We start from the raw sequence: 26,509 nt of genomic DNA, 5'->3' as shown, positions 1-26,509 counted from the left end.
GTGGTCTGCAATTTCCATTTATCATGTCAAAGGACAAAGTTTTTGCTTTTCTTGCTTTTTTTAAATGGCTTTCCTCTCAATTGCATAATTTAAAATTGTTCTTTTTAAAAATTTATTCTATGTCTTTGAGATCATGTATCTTGATCCCATTCATATCCCCATCCCTTAGCATCCACCCTCTGCCTTTGCACCCCCACCCAAGTAAAACAAAATTTAGGAGAAAAAAAGGAAAAATAAAAAGAGAAAAAAATTAAAAATCTCATCATGGAAGCTGCCGTGTGACACAGTGAGTCACACGGTAAACCTCTTTGGCCATAATCTTGACTTGCAAGTGTTTTCTGCAAAGAGTCATTGGTCTGGTTCGAGGTCTCTGGTTTCTACTACACTATCGATGCTGGTCCTCACTAGGACTCTTCCTGGGTATCCTGTTGTTGTCCTGTGTTGTGAAGATCTTGCAGCTTTGGGTCTGTGGGTCAGCCTCCTTCATGTGCTCCCGGACAGGTCATAAATGAGGTGGATGTTGGGACAGGCCAAGTCATAATCCTGGGTCTGTGCCTGAGCAGCTATAGAGTTGGTCCACCAGATGAGAGATGGGGACAGCTCTCCCATGCGCACAACTTCAGGGGAGCTCACCTACACCTCTGCTAACAGGGTTGGTCTATTGTGCTGCCCTGGAGAGGTGCAGGGCCTGTTCTCTCGAGTGGTGCAGCTGATGGGGGTCAGGGATGTCTTTCCCGCTCTTATGACCACAGGGCCAGCTCTCGCACCTGGCCCAGGTACTGATGGGCAGCGGGGAGGGCATCTTTCCCTCGCTTATGCTGCCACAAGACAGATAAATTTTCTTTCTTTAATAATAATAATAACAAACTGCTTCCTTCTTTTTTTCTCGTCTCTTTTCCTCACTTTCTTACTATCATTTAGACTAGGTAAATACTTTAATATTTTTCAGTACTCTATTTTATCATGTGTCTTGGCTTTTAAAGTACATCAGTGCCTTATTCTGTTAAGGACCACTCTCAGAGTTACAACATATTCACTACTTTATTATAGCTTGTTCATATTTAATACTGTAAAAACATAAGAATCATAGAGCAATATCTCTACCACCTTCCCTCCTCAATCCTTAGGGATGTTATAATAATATTTTTTACATTATATATTACAATAATATATAATATACTTCAATTATTTGATCCTGCTTGAAAGAGTCAGTTGTTACAAAGAGAGCAAGAACAAATCAAACATTTCCTTTCTGTGATATACTGTTCTTGGCTTTTAGCAGTCTTCATTTATTCCTATAAATCTGAGTTTCTATCCAGTATTATTTTATTTCACACTACAAGCCTCTTTAGCACTACTGTGATTCATGTATGTGAATGACAGATTACCTCAGCATTAATTTTATTTTAATTATCTTTATTCACGAGTGTGTGCACAAGTGTGCACTGGTGCACATGCAGGTGTATGTGCATAAGTGTGAAGCCTCAGGATAGCCTTTGGTGTCACGGCTCTTTAGGTGTCAGTCACCTTGACTTTGAGACAGGGCTTTCACTGGGATCTGGGCTTGCCGGTTAGGTCCAGCACTGCGGTTGCAAGTGCGTGCCCCCATACTTGGCTGTGGTGATATTTTAATTGTGCCGAAATGTGATTTTATTTGTATGTTAATAAAGTTTGCCTGGAGATCAGAGGTCAAAGCGAGCCAGGGACAGTCAGGTGGTGGTAGCCCACGCCTTTAATCCGATCACATGGCAGACAGAGTCTCTGTGTGGTCAAGGACACAGCCAAGCGTGGTGACACGAGCCTTTAATCCTAGTACCAACCATAGAGACCTGGAGGTCTGTACAGACAGGCAGTGATGAGGAAGTCACGTGGCTGCTGGGCTTAGAGCCAATGAGAAGGCAGAACAAGAAAGCAATAAAAGCGCAGGTTAGGCAGGAAGAAGCTCTCTCATGTGGGAAACTAGGGCTTAGTGGTAAGCTAAGGTTAGTCAGTGACTCTTTGCTAATTCTCTGATCTCTTCAGCTATTACCCTTGTATTTGGCTCTGTGTTTCTTAATTAATAAGACTGTTTAGAAATTCGTCCACACTTGGCTTTTTAAAGTGAGTTCTGGGGACTGAATTCCCACTTGTGTGGCAAGAATTTCATCAACTGAGCTGTCCCCCAAACCTCCATACACTCACTCTTAAAACTCTATTTTTTTTTTGTTTGTTTGTTTGTTTGTCGAGACAGGGCTTCTCTGTGTAGCTTTGCACCTTTTTCTGGAACTCACCCTGTAGCCCAGGCTGGCCTTGAACTCACAGAGATCCGCCTGCCTCTGCCTCCCGAGTGCTGGGATTAAAGGTGTGTGCCACCACTGCCTGGCTCTCACTAAATACAGAACTCTGGGCTAGCAGGTTTTCTTTTTCCTCCTGGAGCATTAAGCATGTGGTTGTGCACCACCTTCTGCTCTCTTGGCTCACGGCTCTCCTCCTCGCTTCAGCCATCAGCCCCACTGCACATGTCAACCAACAGCAGTACATCAGATGTGTCAGGCATCCTTGATTGCCATCCTCAGGCATCTGTAGTATCCTAGAGTAGCTGCCCAATACATTTGCATACACAACCTCAAAATAGCGACCACTCCAGATGAGTCTTCATCTGGATCCCATGCTATGGTCCTCACTCTAGGGTGTGACCCTCCATCCTAAAGTGTGAGCTTTTGGATGTCCTGATCAGGTATCTGAGATGCTCAGTGATGTCCGTCTACCTTCGTTTGGCCAGAAATCTGAGGTCTTTTAGTAGTACTTGCCCACTGACCCTCTGTCAGAGCTCTGCCTTCCCGTGCTTATTGCTGGTTTACCTCATAAAACCTCCCCATCCATTGTTCCCTCTTGGACAGCCTAAGTGAATGTGGGACTCACTTGTGTGAACCTTCTTCAAGAACCTCAGACCCACACCATCCCTTGCTCGGTGCCTAAGAACAAATGATTTGTACATTATGTTTGGATTGTTTACTCAAGAAAAGGCAGGTGTATTACCTATTACTCTCTCACTACTAAGGTCAGAAACCCTCCCCTACACTCTAATTTTTAATCACCTTATGGAGATAACTAAATATTTAAAACAGATATTACTTGTGCAAAAAAATGTGTTTATTCTTTATGCATTTATTAAGAGCAAATTACAGATGCTAACAAACCTTGTGATTGAAGGAAATTAGCAAATAAAATATCATGAGAGTAGAAATAGCAAATTCCCCTTGGCATCCCAGGCAGTGTTTTAAACATCAACAGCATCTGTTATTGTTTCTGGAGGACAGAGAATTTTGAGGCATGAGTTATAATTATATTATATCAAAACACTGTGCCCCCAATTTTTCCTGTTGAATAGATGATCAAGGAGACACATTTCAGGACTAAATAATGAACCCATTTTAGATCACGGGCCTTGACATAATTCTCATTGCTGCTTCTGAAGGATTCATGTGGCTGAGAGCTCTACCAGATGGCTCATTTAGACAAGGACAAGATTTCCTCTCTCAGCTGTAACTTGGGCTTGCCTCTGATATTCAGCAATATCTCAGATTTGATATTAAGAACCTACATAGATCTGAAGTCATATGACTATGTGCATACACTCTGTTTGATAGTCTTTCAATGAACTTTATGCTTTTTAACCTGCTACCTACCCCACTGGTTTTTAAGGTGGTGAATCCTGAATTCACTTGAAAATAAAATATAAAATTTGCCTTCATACAATCAAGATCTCTTGTTCAAAATTTATTGAGAATTTGGATGTGCCCACAGCAGAGGATTAAACCAAGTGCACAGCCCTTGTGTGCACAGGAACCTATGGGGTTAACCCCATCACATGCCCATGACACTGGCAATGACCAGAAACCAACCTACGAGGCCTTGGTCACCATCAGATTGCTCATCTACAAAGGTAGCACATCACGCAGGCCACAGCCACCAAAGACAAGTTCAAACTCCACATGTAAGTATAACCCTTAGCTGATCACTCTATCTACTCCATTTATCTAACAAATATTATAGCATGCTTCCTAGACCTTAAGGTTGAAGTACGTAAGTATTGCTTCTTCCTCTGTGAAAGTCACAGCTGTTTCTTTACCATGTGTGTCCTTAGAATAAGTGACAATGACATATTCCTTGAAACAAGAATCGATTTAAAAGGGCTAGCTAAGACAGATGGAGACCTTAAAGCTAACAACCTGCTCCAAATCGCTGTGTACAAGAACTCTGGAATTTCACTTTCTTTTTTCGGTTTCTCCAGTCCCTGCCTGGGCCTCCCCCAGATTCACAAGTCTCCTTCCCCCCTGTTTCTGGAAGAGAATTTTCTAGTACTTTTTCTAATCAAATATACCAGCAGATTTATTCCATCTTGCTGACACCAGCGCTTATGAAGAGGGAAGCCTGAGCCCCTCCGATGCTGAGTTTTCTTGTGTCTTTTGGCAGGATTTCCGATTTTGTAGGGAGAGGTTTATTTTAATGCCTCTTCAGTAGTTTTCCTACATTTGACTTGTGAGTCAAAAGCAAGAGAGAAAAGCTTAAATCAGCTAGAAATTCCATGGTAATTTTTGCATGTTCTTAATTCTCAAAACTAGGCAGGATTCAATTTAGAAACCAACAACAAAAATATAACAACAAACCCCCTCAATTTTAAGTAAAATACTTTCATTTTTTTCTCTGCTTGTCCCTACAGTTTTCCAGGGAGTTTAATTATTTTCTTTTAATGAAATTGTTTTAAATTTTCCTATTATGTACAGTATTTACATCAGTTCTCCCCATCATTTCCCACCCTTCATCCCCCTCCCATATCCTCTCACCCTACCCGACTCCTTCTCAAATTCATGGGTTCTCTTTCGTGTGTGTGTGTGTGTGTGTGTGTGTGTGTGTGTGTGTGTGTGTGTGTGTAAATATATAAATACAAGCTTCTGAGTCCATTTAATGTTGCTCATATGATTTTAGAGCTGGGACACTTGGTACTAGATAACAAATTACAGAGCTCCTCTGGGTGAAGACTGATTTTCTGACTCTTGGCAGTCCTTAATTGCCTGTTGATGGGGTGAGGGAGGCTCCAGAGAGGGAAAAACCAGCATGCAGGTGATAAGAGGAAAACAGGGAAAACTGGGGGAGCTTTAATTTGGGAGGGGAGAAGGAGGGCAACAGTGGAGAGGGAGAGGGGAGGGGTAAATATCACTAAGGATATTGGAAAAAGCCGCAAGGAAGCCTATTGATCTATATTTGCATAATATATGTGTACACACACACACACACACACACACACACACACACATACATATGTATATAGTTTAAATGAAGTTATGCCACTTGGGATGATATTGCTCTCCCCAAAGTCACAGATTAACAGAACTCCAATACCAAGCATGAGAAACTTTCTTTTGAGTTCTTGGTCAGGGTAGTCCAAGAGATTCCCCAAACAATACAGACTGTTGCTGTCATCCTTGGCTGCCTCCTAGAAGTTGAAGGTAAGTCCTTCCTGCTGAAGACACTTATGACACAGGACTCAGCAGAATTGAGCTGGATCTGACCCAAAAGCCTCCTCCTGAGGACTAGCTTGCATAACACTGGAAGGTGCTGTGCAAGCTGCCAAGGAAGAAAAGCAATTAATAGCCCTACCCAGCGGAGATGCCCACAGACTACCACAATGACCAGGGTGGCAAAATATCCCTACAGGTGCAATGGTGCAACTCACAGCTATCTGTTAGAATTAGAGGTTGGTCCACAGGAGGAAAGTTATGCCTGGGTATGGAAATATAGGCAACTAACTACCTGTGCCTAGTAAAGCCATGGACCTTAGAGGAGAATCAGCTATTGCCACTGCTCCAAACCAGTATAATTAATCCCTAGCTGCATTCTAAAGTGCTCATCGTTCTACCTACAGATAAGTGTAGATCTTAACCCACATCAAAGAAGCTTCTTTTTGAAGCAAATGGAGACTGTTACAGAACTCCACACTGGTTACAATGCAGACGAGAACTGAGTGAGGGGTACCTAGCCATAATGACACAACCCTTGCACCTAAGGTTCGGGGAACATTCCAGAATGTAAAGGTCAGAGAACCAGGAAGCCTGCTGCAAGACGTGTCCTCTGTAAGTGACAAGGAAGCTATACACATGAAATCTCAACAAGATGACTGTCTAAAAGAAGAAGAAGAAGAAGAAGAAGAAGAAGAAGAAGAAGAAGAAGAAGAAGAAGAAGAAGAAGAAGGCGGCCTGAACAAGGGCAAATACCATCTGGCAAGCCAAAGTGAATAAGGGGAATATCATGAGGCGCTCTTCCCTAGATATCTTTTTTTCTTTTTAACTACATGTGCATGTGTATATTTGCGGGCAGGTATGTCCACGTGTATGTCTAGGCACTCACGGAGTCCAGGTGTCGGATCCCTTAGAGCCACCAGAGGTGGGTGCTGAGAACCAAACAGGTCCTCTGCAAAAGCACTCTGAGCCACTGAGCCATCTCTCTGGCACCCCAGGGAATGTTTAAATATCTGTGAATCACATTAGAAAATTGCTCTCTCTAGTTCTGAAAATGTGGCATGAACTGAAACCAAAAGTTCTTTTCCCTGGTGATTTATCAATGCCAGTGGAATATTGATAACATTTCTCTTGTAACAATGTAACCATAATTTAACATAAGGAAACCTTTTATTAAAACAAGTAATTTAATCAAATCCTGGAGTTCTCGGGTCAAACATGACACTCTCTCTACGCCTGCAGTGGCGACTTCTTTGCCTAGCCTCATGCTCTTTCCTCAAGGTCCATTTAAAGCTGAGGGGCTAATCCTCCCAGCCACAGGAAGATCAATCAACACCTCTCGGAGTTACAAGGAGAAGTCATTTAGGTACCCTAATCTTCAAAGGAAAAGAGGCCTCAAAAGTATACTGCAAATGTCAGACTCAGCCTCCTGGGCAAAAGTTTGTGGGGTAGCACTAAAGGATGGAGAACGGCTAAGCGGTCAGTGGCAATCCCAAGCACCCTAAAAGGAAGCCACAAAAGCGGGTCACAGAAAAGGCACTGGCCTGATGACTTCATTGTCTCTAGGGGAGTGGCAGCATCTCATGCCCTGCTTCTGTGGAGTGGCTGTGGCTAAGGGGATCCAGGAGGAAGAGACGAGAGCATTAGGCTACAAGCCAGGGCTTTGCTGTGATTAGAAACGATTCTAGCATCCTCCAGGGACTCTCAGTTTCCTCTTTATTAATAATAATGTTTTCTTAGGCTCATAAAATAATGAGTTGTCCTAAAATGCAATCCGTAATGGATAATACCAATGGTATAATGTTTCCGGCATTAATTTGAAATGGCATTAAATTATTGTCTAATGAACCAAAAAAATAGCTAAAAGTTCATTTATGGCCTCTTTAGCTTTAATCCTAGATACTGACCTGCCTTCTACAAAAAAACAGAGGCATGGGTAGCATACACAGAGGAAAATGGATTCTGGTATGGACTGTGGCCCTCGGCCATCACTCACGGCAATCAAACGCTCAGGCAGAAGCTGCCATGGGCTGCACACCAGGAAAACATTCACATGAGCCTTTTCAGCAAAACACGGCAACATGCGTCTAAACAGTACAAGAGGAGAATCATTTCTTTCCAAGCTAGCATTTATTTAGCGCCTCCTACATGCATTGAGGGGGAAAGGATTAGTGAGCTTAAACCTAAGAGGAAAGAAAGCGAGAATAAAGACAGCGTAGACTCTCCTGAGGGTTAGGTAGCTCATGTGAAGGACTCCAACACAGCACATACATGGGGCTGTATGAACTGTGATTTCCTTCATTCTTCTGTACTGGATCCAAAGCCAGGAAACCTAGAGAAAGCTAGCTTCATATACAGACAATGACCTAGGAGTAAGTGCATTTGCCCGTGGTTCTGTTAACTACCTACAATGTCAGTATTTCGAGCTAATCTGAATAAATCAATGCTTACTGCACTGGCCAAACACTGCATAGATCTAAAAACCTGGCTATTTTCCCAAAAATCAATGGAAAGGCGAATGCCAGCAAAAGTTCTTATCTCTTCCCTTTGCTTAACAATTTTATAGTCAATTCCCAGTGCATGTCTTGAAGAACTGTAGCTAAAAGATCACCCAAATGTCTATACACATTTTAAACTATTTTGTTTTATGTATGTATGTATTAATTATTATTATTAGTGTATGTGTGCACATGCGTACACACGCACACACTCACACCACAGCATGTATGTGAAGACAGAGAACACATCATGGGACTAGGTTCTCTTCTTCCTACTGTGGGTCCCAGGGATCAAACGCAGGCTTGGCAGCAAGAGCCTTTACCCTCAGAGCCAAAACATTTACTAAGAAATGAGTTTATTAACAGAAAGAGCCACACGGGGTCAGAACATGTGATTTATTGTCATATCATTTTGACACTGTACTCATTTCTTTTAATAAAATACTCTCTTGCTCACATCACTTTGTTTTCTGAGAATTCTAGTTGCCATTAGGAATTCCAAAATATTTTAAAGGAATTCTAGGAAGCCTCTATATTTTGTGATAAAGACTGTAAGAATTATAATGAATGCAAACAAAGCCAGGTCTCTTGGAACACAGAAGAAAACTAGCAGCTACTCTAAAGAAGACAGGGTATTGTACTTGCTATGTGTATTGTTATTAATGCCCAATAATCAAGCTATTTAATACCCATTTTAGAAATGAAAAGGTCTAAGCTCAGAGAGGCCCCTGAACTTGCTTAAGGTTATATATAGGTAACTGGGACAGGTACATTTTGACTCCGAGCCCATGCTGATAGCCCCAGGACACCTGGCTCATTTGGTGATCCCTCATGTCCTGACAGTCCTGGCACCCACCACACTACAAGTACTTGCCCCATGTTGCAAGACGCATCGCCTGGAAATGGATTTGTTTCCTATAATGGACAGGCAGGTTCTCTGTCCAGAAAATTCATTATGTGAAAATCAAGAACATTGCTTTTCTTTACAGAGAAAATTATAATTACCTTGCGGGGGGCAGGAGAGGTCTGTCTGTTACGTGTTTTTAGTTCTTTCACTTTCCTTTGCAAAAGAATCTTTTTATTAATAAAGTTTGACCTTTCCTAATTTCACACATTTCTATAGTACAGTTTGGGGACTCCCCTCCTCATCCTTTCTTATTTTCCCTCCACATCTGCCAGTTCCCCTTCCTCATTACAAGTCTCTCTTCTATATTCATGAGCTTTTGTTTTGCTTGGTGTCACATGGAGTTTAACTAGGACCATCTCTGTGCCCCTGACTTGAAACTAGCCATCAGAGCCAGGCAGACTCACCAGTGGGTGTAACAGTTGGCTTCCATGTGCCACCTCTGGCTTTCTATGTATATCAAGAGAGTTGGCAGCTAACTGTTAAAGAAACAAAACAATTCAAGAGCAGCAAGTCAACACTCCATCACTGCTACAGGAGACAGACAACACTATCCACACAGGCTCCCACTACCATTACACTAAAGACAGAAAACATGTTTTATATATTTATAGTTGTCTTGATAGAGAGACTTTCTGAAGATGGCAGAAAATTCTCCAGGTGTGCTTTAAATGTCAGCTGTTACATGAATAGAGTGTGCACTACCTCAGGGCTGCCCGGGTATTCCCTGTGCAACACAGTGTACCACACACTCTGGACTTAGGCCACTCATGTAGACTCTGCACCCTCTCCTGAGTCTCCTTTTCTGTCCAAGGGGAGTAATAGGTTCATTAATACACAAACTTTTAAAATTTTTCCTATACAAAGATCTGTTACCCACAGAGGAGCAAGGCCAGCTGTATCCTGTGCTAACCAGCATCCTCCCTGCAAGTCTTAACCAAAGACAGACGCTGTGCAGGTGGCGACTGCCACATGGCAACAGGCAGCCCCCGCCACCAGCCAATTTTAGAAAATCCGAGGAAAAGAAATGAGAATTTTTTTTCCTGTTAGCCTGGGACATACTTATAACTTGCACAAACTGATGTTATATCTCTTTGCAGTTAAAAAAAAAAAGGGGGTGGGGGGTGGGATAAGGTTATGTGAAGGGCGGTTTGAAGGTTTTCACATCATCCAACAGCGTGCTCACTATAGAAAGGTTAAGACATCGGAGTCTTTAAAACAACATTCTGTCTACACATAAAGCCCACTGTTTAGACTCAGTTTCATTATGCCAGCATTTTTAGAATGTGAGTGGGTAAGGTTCATCATACTCTGTGAGAGTTTCCTTATGCTAACGTTCTTAGAATGTGAGTGGGTAAGGTTCATCACACTCTGTGAGAAGGAAGTTCAACACTTCAGAGGAACACAACTGAGGCACATCATAACCAACAGCACAGAAAGCAAAGCACCTCAAATGAACTCAAATAAATGGTCCGTGTTCTACAAGAGGAGCATATTTATATCATATGGTTAAACTAGTTCTTAAAAAGGCCAATTCACTGGAATTCTTTAAAGGAATAGGTCAGAATACAGTCTTCACCTTAACGTTGCATTACCTATTGCTAAAACAAGGATCACCTAAGGAGGAAATACAATACTAACTATGATTGTTGAGGAATCCCTATGTGCTAAACATGGAACCTAGTGTTACATATGGACACACTCCCGGTCTCTTCCACTGTGCTGTCTAAGAAGCATGACCCTCAAAGCTGACTTCATTAAAAGAGCAGGACAAAGGGACTGATCCCTGCCCTCTACTCATTGTCTTTAACCTGGGAAATTTTCAGAATATTCTTAAGCATATGTGAGGTTGCACGTACAATTCATTGAGAGTCAAAATATTGGCCCAGCCTATGTACTGTCCCCAAGGCCAGCTTCTGTGTACAAATGACATCCAGAAAACTGCTGCTCCTAGAGATGGAGTAAATCTCAAGCCTTGGATCCAATATTCAACCCGCACTTACTTTGTTTTTAAGTGAGTAAAGTAGGCTGGAGCCCACATTGTAAGACGATGGAAGTGGAGGGGAGACGGGGGACAACTTCCCGCAAGCCAGTCCTAGAACACTGGAGTCTCCGAGAGCAAGTTGAGCTGAAGACACACCAGTGCCTCTGCCCACCCTGAGGAGGACCAATCATTACCAGGAAACAGGCACTGAATGGCTCTGAACCAGGCTCAGCGCAAAACTTTGTCTGATCTTTAGGTTCTGGAGTTTCGGCTTCAATGAGACTGTGGGGATGGTTAAATGTAGCAGATGAACATCTATCTCTGGGAATCGACTGCTGTGGAGGTCTACTCCCACAGATGTGTAAGTATATCATCTTGCCTTCTCTTCCATTTACTCCTCCATCTCAGAGATCATCTCCCCTACAGCCCTCAGTCCAGGCAGAAGTACAATGACCTTCTGGTGGCATTTGACTTGGTATGGGCAATTGTGGGCAACAGAATATCCACCATTTACAAAACCCTGAGATAGTTCACCTTTACATCCTCAGGCTTCTCTGGGCCAGCAGCTGTCAGCGCCCATAGCAATGTGTCCTTCTTGTGAGTGCATTTGTTTGTCTGAACTCACAAGACCCTAAGAGCCTTACCCCAAAGGACTGTGCCTTATTCAAGTCTCTAGCATGGATCACAGTCCCTGGTACATAGGAAAAACTTACTACATAGTGGAAATAGTATAAAAGAATTAGCCAATCAGGAGTTGAGAGGATGGCTCACTGAGCAGAATACTATGCAGTTGTGAAGAACCCAGGATCTCCCAGAACCTACACAAAGCCAGACATAGCACATCTGTGTTCTCTGAGTTCTTACACCAAGATAGAGTCAGGAGAGTCCCTGGAATCTCACAGGCCGGGACTGAAAGAGACTGTGAGTCAGAGCAGTGAAGCAAGAACCAACATCTGAGGCTGACCTGTGATCTCCATGAGTATCATGACATGGGTGCACATCAGAGGTTTCATAAAAGGCAAGAACTAGCCAATCAATGAAATTAAACAAACATGTAGATAAACCTTATGTGCAACTGGAAGGCAAATTATATCTCAATTATATTTTCACCCATAACTGAACAAATACTGTTTTAAAATTACTAGGTATTTGATTTTCCTCTTTCTTTCAAATAAATAATGGGATTTCATGTTATGAATAGAGAAACATGCCCAGTGAGTCCAATGCCTACAGCTAAAGCCCAGACAAAAAGCCATGGTTTCCCATTGCATAAATAATGCTACACTCCATCTAGAGATGCTTCGCTTTTCATTGTGAATTGATTTCTAAAGAGAATTACTCCCAGTCTTAAATTTTATCAACAAATTTGTGTTCCATTAAAAAAAATCTGTAAATTAGTAATGAGTACACCAAAAGGAGCCAGTGTTTTCAAAGGGATAGATCCTTTTCTAAAGCAAAGCATTCTTCCATAATTCTTACCATTTTATATCTTACAAATATTATCTGTTTGAGTTTTAAAACCTTGGCATATCTGTATCTTAAGTATGGTCAGAGTTGTGAGAAGTTTTGATGTGTTTATTAGGTAACTTGGGGGCCCTAACAATTTTAGGCAGTCTCTAAATATGTTTAATTAACAGCCACACAGTAAGTTGAATGCTGAGAGAAGATGATCTACAAATTTTACATTCTTTAAGGTTTCCTTTTAGTGTAAAACTTAGAGTTTAAAGGTTCTTCTCACCTGAAGAACATTTACCCTTCAGTGAGAATGCTCAATTTGAATATCAATTGGATAATCATACTAAATTCTCTTCAGAATAAATTTTCATAAGCTAAGCAAAGAGACATCATTCATATAAAAAGCAACTGAACCTAATCTTTTCACAAGTGAATTGTGCAGGAATAAATGATATCATGAGCAGGCAAAAAAAAATAAATAAATAAATAAAATTAAAAAAAAAAATAAAACAAAAAAACCACAATGGTTTATACTTCAGCCCAGTTCTAAAAGATTAATTGGAACCAAATGTATGTCTAGGTCAATTTCAGAGTTTGGGGTAAATAGGGGTCACAATACAGTGGTGGAAAGTAGGAAGCAATGAAGTTACTTGGTTGGGATGAAAAAGTCTCCTCTGGATTGGGAAATTTAATTTATTTGATTATTTTATTCTCTCTAGACCCACTTATCTTGTAAGAACTATATTTTTTTTATGTGCAGGTGCACATGAGTGCGGAGGCCAGGGACACCTTGAGGTGTTATTCCTCTCGTGCCATCATTTTTATTTCAAGACAAGGTCTCCCACTGGCCTGGAGCTTGCCCAGTAGGCAAGTCAGATGGCAAGCGAGCACCAAGACCCAGCCTGTGTCCACCTTCCCAGGACTGGGATTACAAGTGCATGCCACCATGCCTGACCGTTTCCTATGGGTTCTGGAGACTGAATTTCTGTCCTTCTGCTTGTGTGGTAAGCACTGAGCCATCACAGCCCCAAGGACTGTGCATCAGGGAGCCGATAGCTCTTCTATACCCCTTCAAAGAAAAACAATGACTTTCAGAGGACTCAAGGGATCTCATCAAGACTTCAGTTCTAGACGTAGTTTCTAACATGATCAGGACTCCCTTCCTGTAGTCTAGACGAAGAGTTCCACCAACAGGCTGGGAAATACAGGTCACCAGAATAATACATGTTGATTCCTAAGTTTCAAGTTTGATAAATGTACATATTTACATACATTATGATTGTTCAATTTGGTATATGTCCATTCTGTAAAGTATGTGATAATTAAAAAGCTTTCTGTTGCCCTCTCCTAAAATATAATACTTTCAATTGTGACAGGAAGTGATGTTGCCTGAGACACATATAAGCAAAATTTTTGGTCAGTGTGTCTACAAATGAGCCATTCTTTTATATATGATATGTGAACGGGGATGCTTTTTACAGTATAAAATACTACCCCACTTAAGCCTTTCTGCAATGTGTAGACATCAATTACAGGTCAATTTAGATTGCTATTTGCAAACCATGGATTTTTTTAATGATAAGTAAAAGCCCACATCAAAATTTGGTCACTGAATTATGAACACATAAAGATGCTCTCACTTCATGTTGTTTCTCAGGGGACTGTTCCCCTCAAAATTATTTGTAAACTTTATACATATTCATAGAGATAAATATAACTGAAATAGGCTGGTAAAATTCACATCAGGAGAACTCTTAGAACATGTTAAAAATAATGTTGAAATAATCGCTTTTGCTTCTGATCCCAACACTTAAGATTCCATATTTTTCACAGCATTTCTCTGAAGCTAATTTAATGCTTAATTAAATGCTTACATGGATCAACTTAAAGTGACACACTAAAGTTTGGCAATATCTATGAAACACTCAAAAGATATAAACCCTCATTTATTCATTTAAAAAGTTAATTAGTAAGAAAAAGCAAAATGATCTCAAATAAACAAGTCATTGCTGCACAAAAAGCACAAAGATTTGAAATAAATGTCTTATTGATACATCTCAAACAACTATAAAAACAAATTTAAATCTTTTAGAAATCATTCATCTCAAAAATAAATTAGTGACACAAAGACTACAAAAATACAAATGATAAATGAAATGAATCTTCCCCAGGAATGAGCCCCTTAATGGATTATCTAATACCAAGTGGTCAGCCCTGAACACATACACATACAAACAACACTAAATGGACTCAGCCAGTTGTATTTCTATATTGATGTTGTGTGTGTGTGTGTGTGTGTGTGTGTGTGTGTGTGTGTCTGTGTCTGTGTCTGTGTCTGCGTATGTAATAATACTAATCAAGAATAAAAAGGCCATGAACTTGGGAGGGAATAAGGGGGGCATGGAGTAGGAAAGAGAATAGAAATGATATAGTTAAATTTTACTGGAAAAAGACAGTAGCTGAAGTTTTTTAAAGGATAAAAAAAGTAGATATTCCTTTATTTATATCAAATGATAGAGAGAGAGAGGAGAGAGAGAGAGAGAGAGCGCGAGCGAGCTTAAACAAAATCTGAGGCAAAAATGGAGATGTTATAGCTGATACTGTAGATTTGTAATGGATCGAGAGAAATTATTATATCCAAATCTACAATATCAAATTTGATAAGCTAGAAAAAGTAAAAAACATTCCTAAGCCCATACACCTTACCAAAATTAGCACACAGAAATATATAATCAGATTAATAACAAGTACTAAAATGAAATGGTAATAAAAAGCTCCTGTTAAAGACTTGCCCAGAGCCATACTGCTTTGCAGTTAAATTCTACTGAACATTTAAACAACTAAGAACAATTCTCTTTATGGAATTCTAAAAACACAGTTTTTCAAAAAGAGTGTATAAGACTGGTACTATCCTGATACTAAAACTAGACAAGGTAACAACAACAACAACAACAACAATAAACCCCCCCAAAAAAGAAACAAACAAAAAGGATAGGTTAATATTTTGTTAGTAAACAACGATGCAATATCCCCTAGAAAATACTAAGAAATTGAATCTAATGGGCATTAACAAATATTAAATATGATTACACGAGAATCATCCCATGTATGCATTACTAGTTTAACATTTATGAATCAAAAAATGTGATGTGTCCCATCAATAGAAAGAAGAAAACCATATGATCATTTCAACAGAAGCAGAGGGCACTTGGCAAGATTCAGCATCCCATCGTGAAAACAAAAACAATAACAACAGTGAAAAAAAAAAACAACAAAATAGTGGACAAATCAGGAATGGGAAGAACATATCTAAATATAATAAAGTTCATTTAAAACAAAATAACAGCTAATACACTCTGATAGAGTGGGTCAACTTAGTAGGTTCTGGAATCAGGAGACGGGCCTTCAGGCACACCTGTGATTATCCAGATTAAAGTTAGCTTCTGAGAATGTCTGTGGGGATTATCTTGATTAGGGTAACTTATGTGAGAGGACTCAGCAGATGTGGGTGGGGCCATTCTTTGAATGTGGATTCTGGACTATGTAAAATGGACAGAGTGAGCCGAGATCGTGTGTCCACTGATCTCTGTTCTTGATTGCAGATGGTGACTGCGTCAAGTTCCTACCACACAGATATCCCCTCTAGCATGGACCACTCTCTTGAATTGCAAGCCAGAATAAAACCTTCTCTCTCAGGTTGCTTTTGTCCTGGCATTTTATCACAGGAATAGGAAAAGAACAGTGTAAGAAACATATTAAATGAGAAAAAACTGAAAGCTTTCTAAGATTTGCAAAAGCAAAGACCATTTTCACCACTTTTGTTATAGGTTATATTTGAAGACCAAGTAAGAGCAATTAGTAAAAAGAAAGAAATGGCCCACAGGTTAGGAAACGTGAAGTCGAACTATCAGTGTTGGCAGAGCACATCTTATGCGTAGAAAACCCTTACAATTCCACCAAAGACCTATCAGAGCTTATAAGCAATGTCGGCCACACTGTAAGATACAAAATCAACATATAAAAAGTTAGTAGCACTGCTGTATGTCAATAGTCAATGACGTGAACTAGAAATCAAAAAGCAGTCCACACATAACTAAAAGCTGTTGAAATACCGTGAAGTTAACCAGGGGTAGAGTTCTATAATGATAATTATAAAACATTGGTGAAAGAAGTTAGAATTTGCACAAGAAAGGGGAAATAAATCCACTGTTCATGGATTGGAAGAATCAATATTCTAAAACTGTCCATACCACCTAGGGTGATTTGAAGATTCAATGCAATTCCTGTTAAGATACCAATGGTATTTTCTAAAAACAAACAAAAAAAAATAAAAAACAAAAAACAAAAAACTTGTCAACAGAATGAAGAGAAACCTACAGAACAGGGGGAATGGAGGGTCATATACACAAACTACACATCTAAGAAGGGATTTAACTCCAGAACATAAAAAAATCCAAAAGCTCATCATAAAAAACAAATAATCTAATTTAAAATATGAGCAATAGACCTAAATAGACAGTTCATTTAAAGAAATACATACCAATTGGAGCATAAAAATTTCTAAGCATCACCAAGGATAAGAGAAATGTAAATCAAAACCAAAACAAGCTAAGCTAACCTCTTATTGTAATAAGAACTGTTATTATCAAAATGACCAAAGATAACAACGCCGGTAGGCTGAATGAAAAAGAGAATATTTGCATACTATTGGTGGAAATGTAAATTAGTATAGAGCATTATGGAAATTAGCACAGTGGTTTCTCAAAAAAAAAAAAAAACAACTTAGAATTGATACATAGTTTGGCAATCCAGCTACTGAGTATATTTCAAAGGAAAAGAGAACATTGTGTCACGTAGACTCCTCTCACATAATCACTGTACCACTACTCACAGTAGGCAATAAACAGAAACAACCTAAGTATCTGTGAACTCACATATAAAGAAAATGTGACACACATGCATGCACTTAACACAGTCTCATGCACATGCACACACACACACACACACACACACACACACACACATGCGCACACACAAACACAAATACCATTCAACCACAAAAATAAATGAAATCTGTCATTTGCAACACATGGAAAGAACCAGAGTATATCACGTGAAATGAAACAAACAAGACACAGTTTCTAACAATTCACAACATTCACACTCATGTAACCTAAAAGAGTTGACCTCATACAAGTTTGATGTAGAATGGGAAAGTAGGGTGGGATGGGGAGAGGTTGGTTAACTGGTACAGAGTCACAGTTAGGTAGGAGTAGGAAGTTCTGCTGTGCTTCTGTGACTTCAGATACCAACAGTGAACTGAAAATTTTAAAAAGTGGACAAAAAAGTTTGTAGTCAGAAGATTTCCTGTGTCCCGCCTGGCCCACAGTCGGGACAAATCTCTCACCCACAGTCCCGCAGCCTTTTATAAAATAATTACACAGAGGCTTAATATTAATTATAACTGCTCAGCCATTAGCTCAGGCTTTTTATTGACTAGCTCTTACACTTAAATTAACCCATAATTCTTATTTATGTTTAGCCATGTGGCTTGGTACCTTCTCTCAGTTCTGCCTTGTCATCTTGCTTCCTCTGTGTCTGGTTGGCAACTCCCGACTCAGCCTTCCTCTTCCCCAAATTCTCCTTGTCTGTTTGCCTGCCTATACTTCCTGCCTGGCTACTGGCCAATCATTGTCTTATTTATCAACCAATCAGAGCAATACATGTTCACAGCATACAGAACAACATCCCAAAGCAAATGATTGTGAAAGTTTTTTATTATATATGAATTATCAATATTTGAGTAGATATGCTTAACCCTATGTAAGGTATATATGTATAGAAATATTATATATCTGTCCTTTAATATATGTCTGAGTTAGGGCTTCTATTACTGTATTGAAACACCATGACCAAAATAACAAGTTGGGGAGGAAAGGGTTTCTTTGGCTTACACTTCCATATTGCAGAAATCCTTGGTTTGATCCTTAGGACCACAAGAAACAACAGGAAAAAATAAGGCATAGCTTCCTTTCAGAAGAGAATCTGGCCCGAAAGACTACCAATGCAAAGATTATCTACACTTCTCATCAATAACTTCATTTTACTAAAACAATATATATGCCAATGGTTGTGGTTTCCAAATTGTAGCTCTAGAATTTCCAAAACAATATGAATTAACAGAGGTAAGTCCTACACCAAGACAAAAAGAGGCAGATCAGTCAGAAGGAGACTGCAAGCATCCTCACCTGCAAACACTGCAAATGTGCTTTTCCTTGCCCACCATTTATAATTGGTTGCAATTCTATTGTATGATCAAAGCAGACTCATGATGGAGACATTAGCATGCAATTGGTCTATGGTTTCTATAGTTGTAGCTAACTTCACTGTCTCGTGCTTCGTCTCTTTTCTGGTTGCTAGGTGATGTAACATATGAAAACGACTGGAAAGCAGGGAGTGCACCCACAAGAAGATCCATCTCAGCTGTGGGCAGAACCATTCCCTTGGCAAGTGATCCTGAACTGCTCAGAATAGAAGAAATGCTGAGCATGTGTTCTTCGCTCTTTGGTTCTGATTGAGGGTGTAACGTGACCTGATCACTCAAGCTTCTGCCAGATGACTCCCCTGTCATGATGGCAGTAACCTGGGGCTGGGGCTGAAGTAAACCTTTTCTCACTTTAGCATCTTCTGTATTTTGTGGCAGCCACCAGACGGGAAAGCAAGACACCATTCAACATCCTACCTCTTCATAGCTTCCAACAAGTACTCAGTTCCAGGTTTACCCATCCTGAGAAACATTCTTCCTCTGCACTCACAGCCTCAGCACAAGGCTTTCCCTAACAGCTGCTTACATTCATTGGCCCTCAAGCAATGCACACCAAGTGAATGAACAGTTATTTCCAATGCATATTTTTGCAAAATATTTAATTTTCCATACTTCAAGAAAATGCTATTTCTAGCTAGATGTGGTAACACATTCCTGCAAACCAAACGCTCAAGAGGCAGAGGCAGGTAGATCTCTGTGAATTCTAGGGTAACCTGGTCTACACAGTGAATTGCAGGTCAACCAGGGTGAGATACATAGTGAGATACTATCTTTAAAAAAAATACCTTAAAGTCTGCACTCCAAGTCTTTTAACTTCTGCAATCTGTCTTCTTCCACGGAATGTATGAAGCATATTATACCTGAAACATCAGCTCTTTCTTGACTTTTGACTTCTGATGGTGTTACATTCCAATAAAGCAGTGCTTCTCAACCTTACTACTGTTCTGACCCTTTAATACAGTTCCTCATGTTGTGGTGACCCCCAACCATAAAACTATTTTTGTTGCTACTTCAAAACTGTAATTTTGCTACTGTAATGAATCATAATGTAAACATCTGTGTTTTCCAATAGTCTTAGGTGACCCCTGTGAAAGGGTCATGAGACCCCCAAGGGGGTTGCAACCCACAGGTTGAGAATCATGGCAATAAAGCCATCATAAGTTGAAACTTTTGTAAGTCAAAGCCATATTAACTACATCTAATCTGAGGAATACTACAGTTCTGTACCACAGTATGCAGTAGAGAAAGCAGTTTCCCGTGGGATGGTGTGGCTGACTGGGAGCCATGTCTGCCTGAAGCTGTACTGTACATCATTCAGCTAGCCCACATACAGGCCCAAATTCAAAGTATGATTTCAAACTGAGTGGCTCTCTCTTTGTATCATCATAAATTTGAAGGTAAGTCCAACCACAGTAAATTGAACCACAGTAAATCGGGGATTATTTCTGAAGTATGCCCTAAGCCGGACTAGCAGCAAAGCATTTTCTCAAATGACCTCCGAATACATCTTTTGTCTGAGTCAGGCTGTGTGCTTTGTTCTAGCATCATATTACTCTCTACCCTAGTTTCCTCCTCCCTGTAACTGCTACCCAATCCTGTGGCTTCCCTCGTCCTGTGTCAACATCACCGGTAGCAGCACATGGGCTGCACAAGCTGAATCATAGCCACAAATCACGGAGCTACACTTTCTATGAACTATTGTGGAGGTGATGAAATCTGGCTTGGTTCCTGTTCATACAATCAACCCCACTGCTGCTCTCTCTTGAAATAACCGATAACCTCTGCCACCATCTGCCCCCGATACAGACAGACACACACACACACACAGCCAGTTTGTTTAGTGCACTTTTATGAGGAAGCTGGTTTTCACAACTCCTTTCTGCAGCAGCCTCCCGAGCACACAAGACGGGCAGAGTGTCAAACAGGGCCCCGTCTGGATCTCTGTTCCCAACATTCTGCCGCCTGTTTCTACCATCGTTTCTATTTGTCGGCAGACACTTTTTATACTTGCTGTGGGATTCATCTTCCCATTTTCGTTCTTGCCTCATCCTTTGGATTTCTCTTTGGTGGCATTTTCCTATCTATAGCCTTAGGTTTACTCTGGCAATCATTTGGATGATTTTTATGTTGTTGAGCAAAACTCAGGTGAAGCCTCCTCTCCTGTAGTCTGACCTGTAGACGCCGGTCCCAGTCGGCTTCTGGAAAGGATACTCTACCTGCTCCGTCAGAATCCGTGAGTGGGAAAAAGCATAGATCCAGAAAGTGGGGCAGCTTAGTTCTCTATCTGGATAGAACACGATCAAAACTGAGTCAGCTGGCTATTATACTCTGCAAAGGGGATCATTCAAAGTAATCTAAATTAAATATACTGTTTTACTTCAACAAAACTGGTTTATTTTAAATGTTTTTATTCATGATTTCATACGTTTTGATTATGCATATTTGTAATGTCTATTTATTTCAAAGAATATATATTTTAAATAAACAACCATAAAGTTAAATAATAAACGCCCACTGAAACGTGCACCATTGCCAAATAATAGTGTGTTCTCAGTGTAGAGAAACCTAAAACAGAATTCAACAATAAGGTGAGCGCTGTACCCCAGAAACCGCAGCAACGCCAACTCTAAAACACACTAGAAAGATGAAACTTCCAATTACAGTTAGAAGATGCTGCAGTCTGTGAAGCAGAACTTAAGTACAGGGATGCTAAAATACATAAGGCCCGTGTGTCAAACTGTAATGAAAACCACTATCTTTGAGGCACTAACAAGAACAGATGAGAAGTCTCAGATTTGATTCAATGGGCTCATGACATCGGAAAGGACTACACCAAATTTATGAGGGTCCATTCCAACAGGATGCCGTGTGGTGAGTATGACATCCAGATGTTTGTGTAGGCAACATGAAAAATGTGTTACACTTCAAAGGTCGGTTTACCAAAATCCCTTAGCCAATCCCTGGATGGAGGATATAAGGACCTTGCTGTTGGTACAAAATTTTAAATGACAACAAATGCTTAACAGTCGAGATTATTAATATGTAAACAAATGCCACTCAGTGAGTATCATCCACACTAAACAAAACAAAATTTTAACTAAAAATGGATTCACTGTAACTGAATTGCCCTTTTCCCTCAAGCTCCGACATGACTTAGAAAGTCACAGGGAACCACAAATGTATTTTCAAGTGAGTTAAAACATATTTCATGTGGGCTTGATACAGTACACTGAGCTATTTCATCACATTTTAGGTTGTCTTTGGAATGCCACATTGCTCCAGGAAATGTGAGAAAGCATAAATAAGTTGCCTACACAATCAAGTACTGAAAATTAATTGCATGATGTCCACACAGGCATTCGCCTATTTCTGGGAAAGAGAAAGGAAAACATCTTACTGTTTCCAGTTGGATTTTAAAGTTTCTAGATTTAATATTAAGCATTGCCAGAATTTTATAATGGCAGCTGAATTGAACACATTTTTAATAAATAAGCATCTAGTTTGTTTTTTAACGTATCTGAAGCTTCCACGCATTAAGAGTAAGCTGTATATGCTACAAGCAACCAAATGCAGGATTTTATGTCCAACCTCAAATAATTATTGGAATTCTCTCTTTTATAATCTCATAAAGCTTTTCATCAATGCCAGTTTCACTAAATAAACCCCTTTTGTCAGATCATGTCACACCTACATCTAAAATGCAAAGATTCAGAACTAAACAAGCCCTAATCTGGTGGGTATTTTGCACAGACCTAGATTTGCTGCTACTAAATTGGAAATGCCTCAGCCTATAGCCACTGGGCTCATCGTCCAACAGAATTTCCCAAGAGCTTATATTCATTTCCTCACAGAGCCAATATCCTGAGGGAATGTTCCATTTGTTTGAAACTCCCACTTACTAGGGACTCATAATTTTTTGCTCTAGCCCAACTTCTCTCCAGCTATGTTATTATTTACCTATATTAATTTACATAGTTACATATATTTGACAAATTGTCTTTTGTAAATGACACTCATTTAAAAATCAAATATAGATTTAAACGAATGGAGAAAAGAGCAACGGCCTGCAAAGGTTAGAGTTAGTTATCTGCCCCTTTAAAAAGATTTGGAAGAGGCCAGCAAAGGGGGCTTAGAAGGTAAAGGCAAACAGCTCCAAGCCCGATGACCTGCATTTGATCCATGAGACCTACAGTGTGAAAGGAGAGAATAGACTCTTGCATGTTGTCCTCTGATGAACACCATGACATGCAAGCATGTGTACACACACACACACACACACACACACACACACACGGGGGGGGGGGGGAGAGAGAGAGAGAGAGAGAGAGAGAGAGAGAGAGAGAGAGAGAGAGAGAGAGAGAGAGAGAGGAGAGAGAGAGTTTTAAATAATTTTGTGATCCACAAATTCTTGGTTAGGACCCCTAAGGAAAGCTATCCATCATCGATGGAAACTTTGCCAGTTCTTTCTGAGGGATGGAATGTCATGGTGATTATGATGGAATCGTCTTCCTTTGGGCTTCTCAATTTCCAAATACTTCCTGAAGGGAAGTCTGGCTTCTGGAAGAGGAAGCTTCCGTCTAGCTGCCAGATGCTCCTCTCACTCACACAGCCAATAAACACACTGATATTTGCCAAACCCCAGGGGTGGAGGTGGGATGCTGGCAATGCTGCTAAAGAACTGTCAGTTTCTAGAGGCAGCGCTGTTCTGTGAATTATGTATTCCTCTTTTTAGCAAGTGAATTTTCTAAAAGAATGCATGAATTACATCTGCCCAAACAGAAGAAGCTGTGTGGACCTACTACCATCTACCACTGCTGTTAGTAACAAAATAAAGCAATCCTTCTTTGAAGAAAATCACTATTACCAACTACATAATGATCACAGATTTATGACAGATTCAGAATTCAAAAGATAAAGACTCTAATTCCAACCATGTGCTTCACCTCTATTTTCAAAAGTACTATGGCAAAAGGCTTCCAAGAAAACTGTTGGCTCGAAAGCCCCTGCTCTTCTCTTGGGCTCCCCTAACAACCAGAATGGAGGTGGAAGAAAGGGGAGCCTGGGGTCTGAATGTTCCAGAAGGCTGCAAATGTCCTCCAGCAGGAAGCTCCCAAGACATACTTTGGAGCAAAAGGAGGCTGTGTCCTTTCCCATACATGCTCCACAAATCGTAATTCCATGAGTGCCCCACCTTCAACCACATTTGCTTAGTTATGGACAGACTTGAGTTGGTCTCAATCTGCACACCGTCATTATGATTTTCATTGACACCACATTGGGAGCTAAAAGACAAAATTCTTCAGAACCATTTCAGATCTAGAATCCTTGAATTTAATGTGAAGCAAAATTCCCATATATTTTCTTTGGTTTGACAGTAACAGAATACTGATGTCACCATTTTTCATCAGGAAGTGAGTACAGTCATATATATATATATATATATATATATATATATATATATATATATATGAGATATTTTTCAATATGGAAGAACAGGACCCACATAGAACCACCATCAGATTTTAAAAGACGTTTGTTGTTACCTATACCATCTCATTGTCACATAGTTCTGCTCGCTTGCATATATTCTGACTTCCGTCTCTATCTTAAATTTACCTAGGAGAGTGAACCAGAAAGTCAGTTTTGGAGAACTAACATGCAGGGTTAGGGTGGAAAGCCAGAAACTGTGGCCCTACCATAAGCCACAGTAGCTCACAAAATGTTTTTAATTTGGAATTTAAATATTTAAGACATTTAAAGTCACATATTTCCAAAACTTGGCTTTGGCATTTTATTTTAAAATTTACATTCTTGTCCAGAACCAGACCTTAGGCAGTCAGATTTTAAACTTTTATATTTAAAATACAAAATGTAAGTTTCATACATTGTTTATGGCTTAGTAGTGACCTCAGTATCCTCATAATTATTTAAGGTATAGATACTGTGATGTTTTATAATATTAAGATGAATGCACCCTGATGTTAGGAACAACCCTAGTGAGAAGACAAACTTGGACACTCATGGGCTTTGGCATAGGGTTTTATTTAGTATCACTTTAAAGAGAGGTGTATTCCTTAGACTACTAGCAATAGAGGAGAGGGTGCCTGAACTGGTCTACTCTGGTAACCAGATTAGTGAATACCCTAACTGTCATCATAGAGCCTTTATCCAGTGACTGATGGAAGCAGATGTACAGATCCACAGCCAGGCACCAGGCTGAGCTCCAGGAGTCCAATCGATGAGAGAGAGGAGGGATTCCATAAGCAAGGGACATCGAGATCATGATGGGAAAACATAGAGACAGCCAGCCAAACTAGCGGAAACCCATGAACTGTGGACCAACAGCTGTGGAGCCCCCATAGGACTGGACTAGGACCTCTGGATACGTGAGACAGTTGTTTAGCTTGAACTATTTGGGGGGCCTGCAGGCAGGGGGATCTGGATCCATCCCTGGTGCATGAGCAGGCTTTTTGGAGCCCAGTGCCTAAGATGTGACACCTTGTGCAGCCTTGGTGCAGGGGGGTGGGGCTTGGACCTGCCTCAGCTGAATGTACCAGGCTCTGCTGACTCCCCATGGGAGACCTTGACTTGGAGGAGGTGGGAATGAGGGGTGGGTCGGGTGGGGGAAAGGCTGGGGGTGGGAAGAGGGAGATGGGGGGAATCTGTGGTTGATATGTAAAATGAATAGAAAATTTCTTAATAGTAAAATTTTTTAAAAAAAGAAAGAGGTATATTGCCGCAGTCAAGCATTAAGTTTCATAAAAAACATTTTAAAGGTATTTCAAAGTGATGGTTTTTGTCTTATATTACTATAATTTATTTTGGTATGTTTGGTTGTCATCTTTTAGAAGCCTGTTCTTTTCATACGAAAGACAGAAAGGTGGTGGATCCAGATGGGAGGGAAAATGGGGAGGAACTGGGAGGAGTAGAGGGAGGGGAAACTGTAATCAGCATAAGAATGAGAAAAAAAATCTGTTTTCAATAAAACATGAGAAAAGAATCTATTTTCAATAAAAGAGAAAAAATAAATGGGAGGTAATGTATACCCTGGCAGAAGACTTTTTAAAAAAAGGTATTTCAAATATATTCTATGAATTAAATTAACAATTATCTAAGGCATGGACTTAGCATTTCCATACTATACTATTAAGTGCTGTATGAGTCAGGGGGTATATGTAGCGGTGCTGGGTACCCAGAAACTTGACCATAAATGCTTTATTGCTGAGCTAAATCCTCAGCCCAAGGAGAAAGGGTTTTTAGTGTTCAGTTTGTTTCATTTTCTCCACAGTGCTGGAGATTGAACCTAGAGCTTCATGTGTGCCAGACCAGTGCCCTACTCCTGAGCTGCATCCTCTCCTGAGCTGCATCCTCCCCTGAGCTGCATCCTCTCCTGAGCTGCATCCTCTCCTGAGCTGCATCCTCCCCTGAGCTGCATCCTCTCCTGAGCTGCATCCTCTCCTGAGCTGCATCCTCTCCTGAGCTGCATCCTCCCCTGAGCTGCATCCTCTCCCAAGCTGCATCCTCTCCTGAGCTGCATCTGTAGGTCTATACATTTAAATTAATGCTCTTATCTGTAACACTAAAATAAGGCATGCTTTTACTATACTTCCTGCACACACACACACACACACACACACACACACACACACACACACATACACACACGAACACTTATGTAACAGTATTTTATTTGTTAATAATCTGTGGCTACTGTTCAGTTTAAAAACATAAACTTTAATGGAAATTGGGAATTCAGTCATGACAGTGACAGAGAGGTTAGTGAAAGGCAGTGTGCTTCAGGTACACTATAACATTTGAGGGTGACATCGTGGACATAATTGTGAG

The 26,509-nt window shown here is 40.3% G+C and overlaps 1 protein-coding gene across 1 annotated transcript in view; it reads right to left on the bottom strand.

Moving 5' to 3' along the window:
• Window positions 1-26,509, bottom strand: part of Camk4 (calcium/calmodulin dependent protein kinase IV) — a 221,842-nt gene that overhangs the window by 123,771 nt on the left and 71,562 nt on the right. The window lies entirely within an intron of this gene.

This window comes from Peromyscus eremicus, chromosome 19, assembly GCF_949786415.1.
Source record: "Peromyscus eremicus chromosome 19, PerEre_H2_v1, whole genome shotgun sequence".
Lineage (NCBI taxonomy): Eukaryota > Metazoa > Chordata > Mammalia > Rodentia > Cricetidae > Peromyscus > Peromyscus eremicus.
Note: the sequence above shows the minus strand (reverse complement) of the source record. Positions and strands in the feature narration are given on the sequence as shown.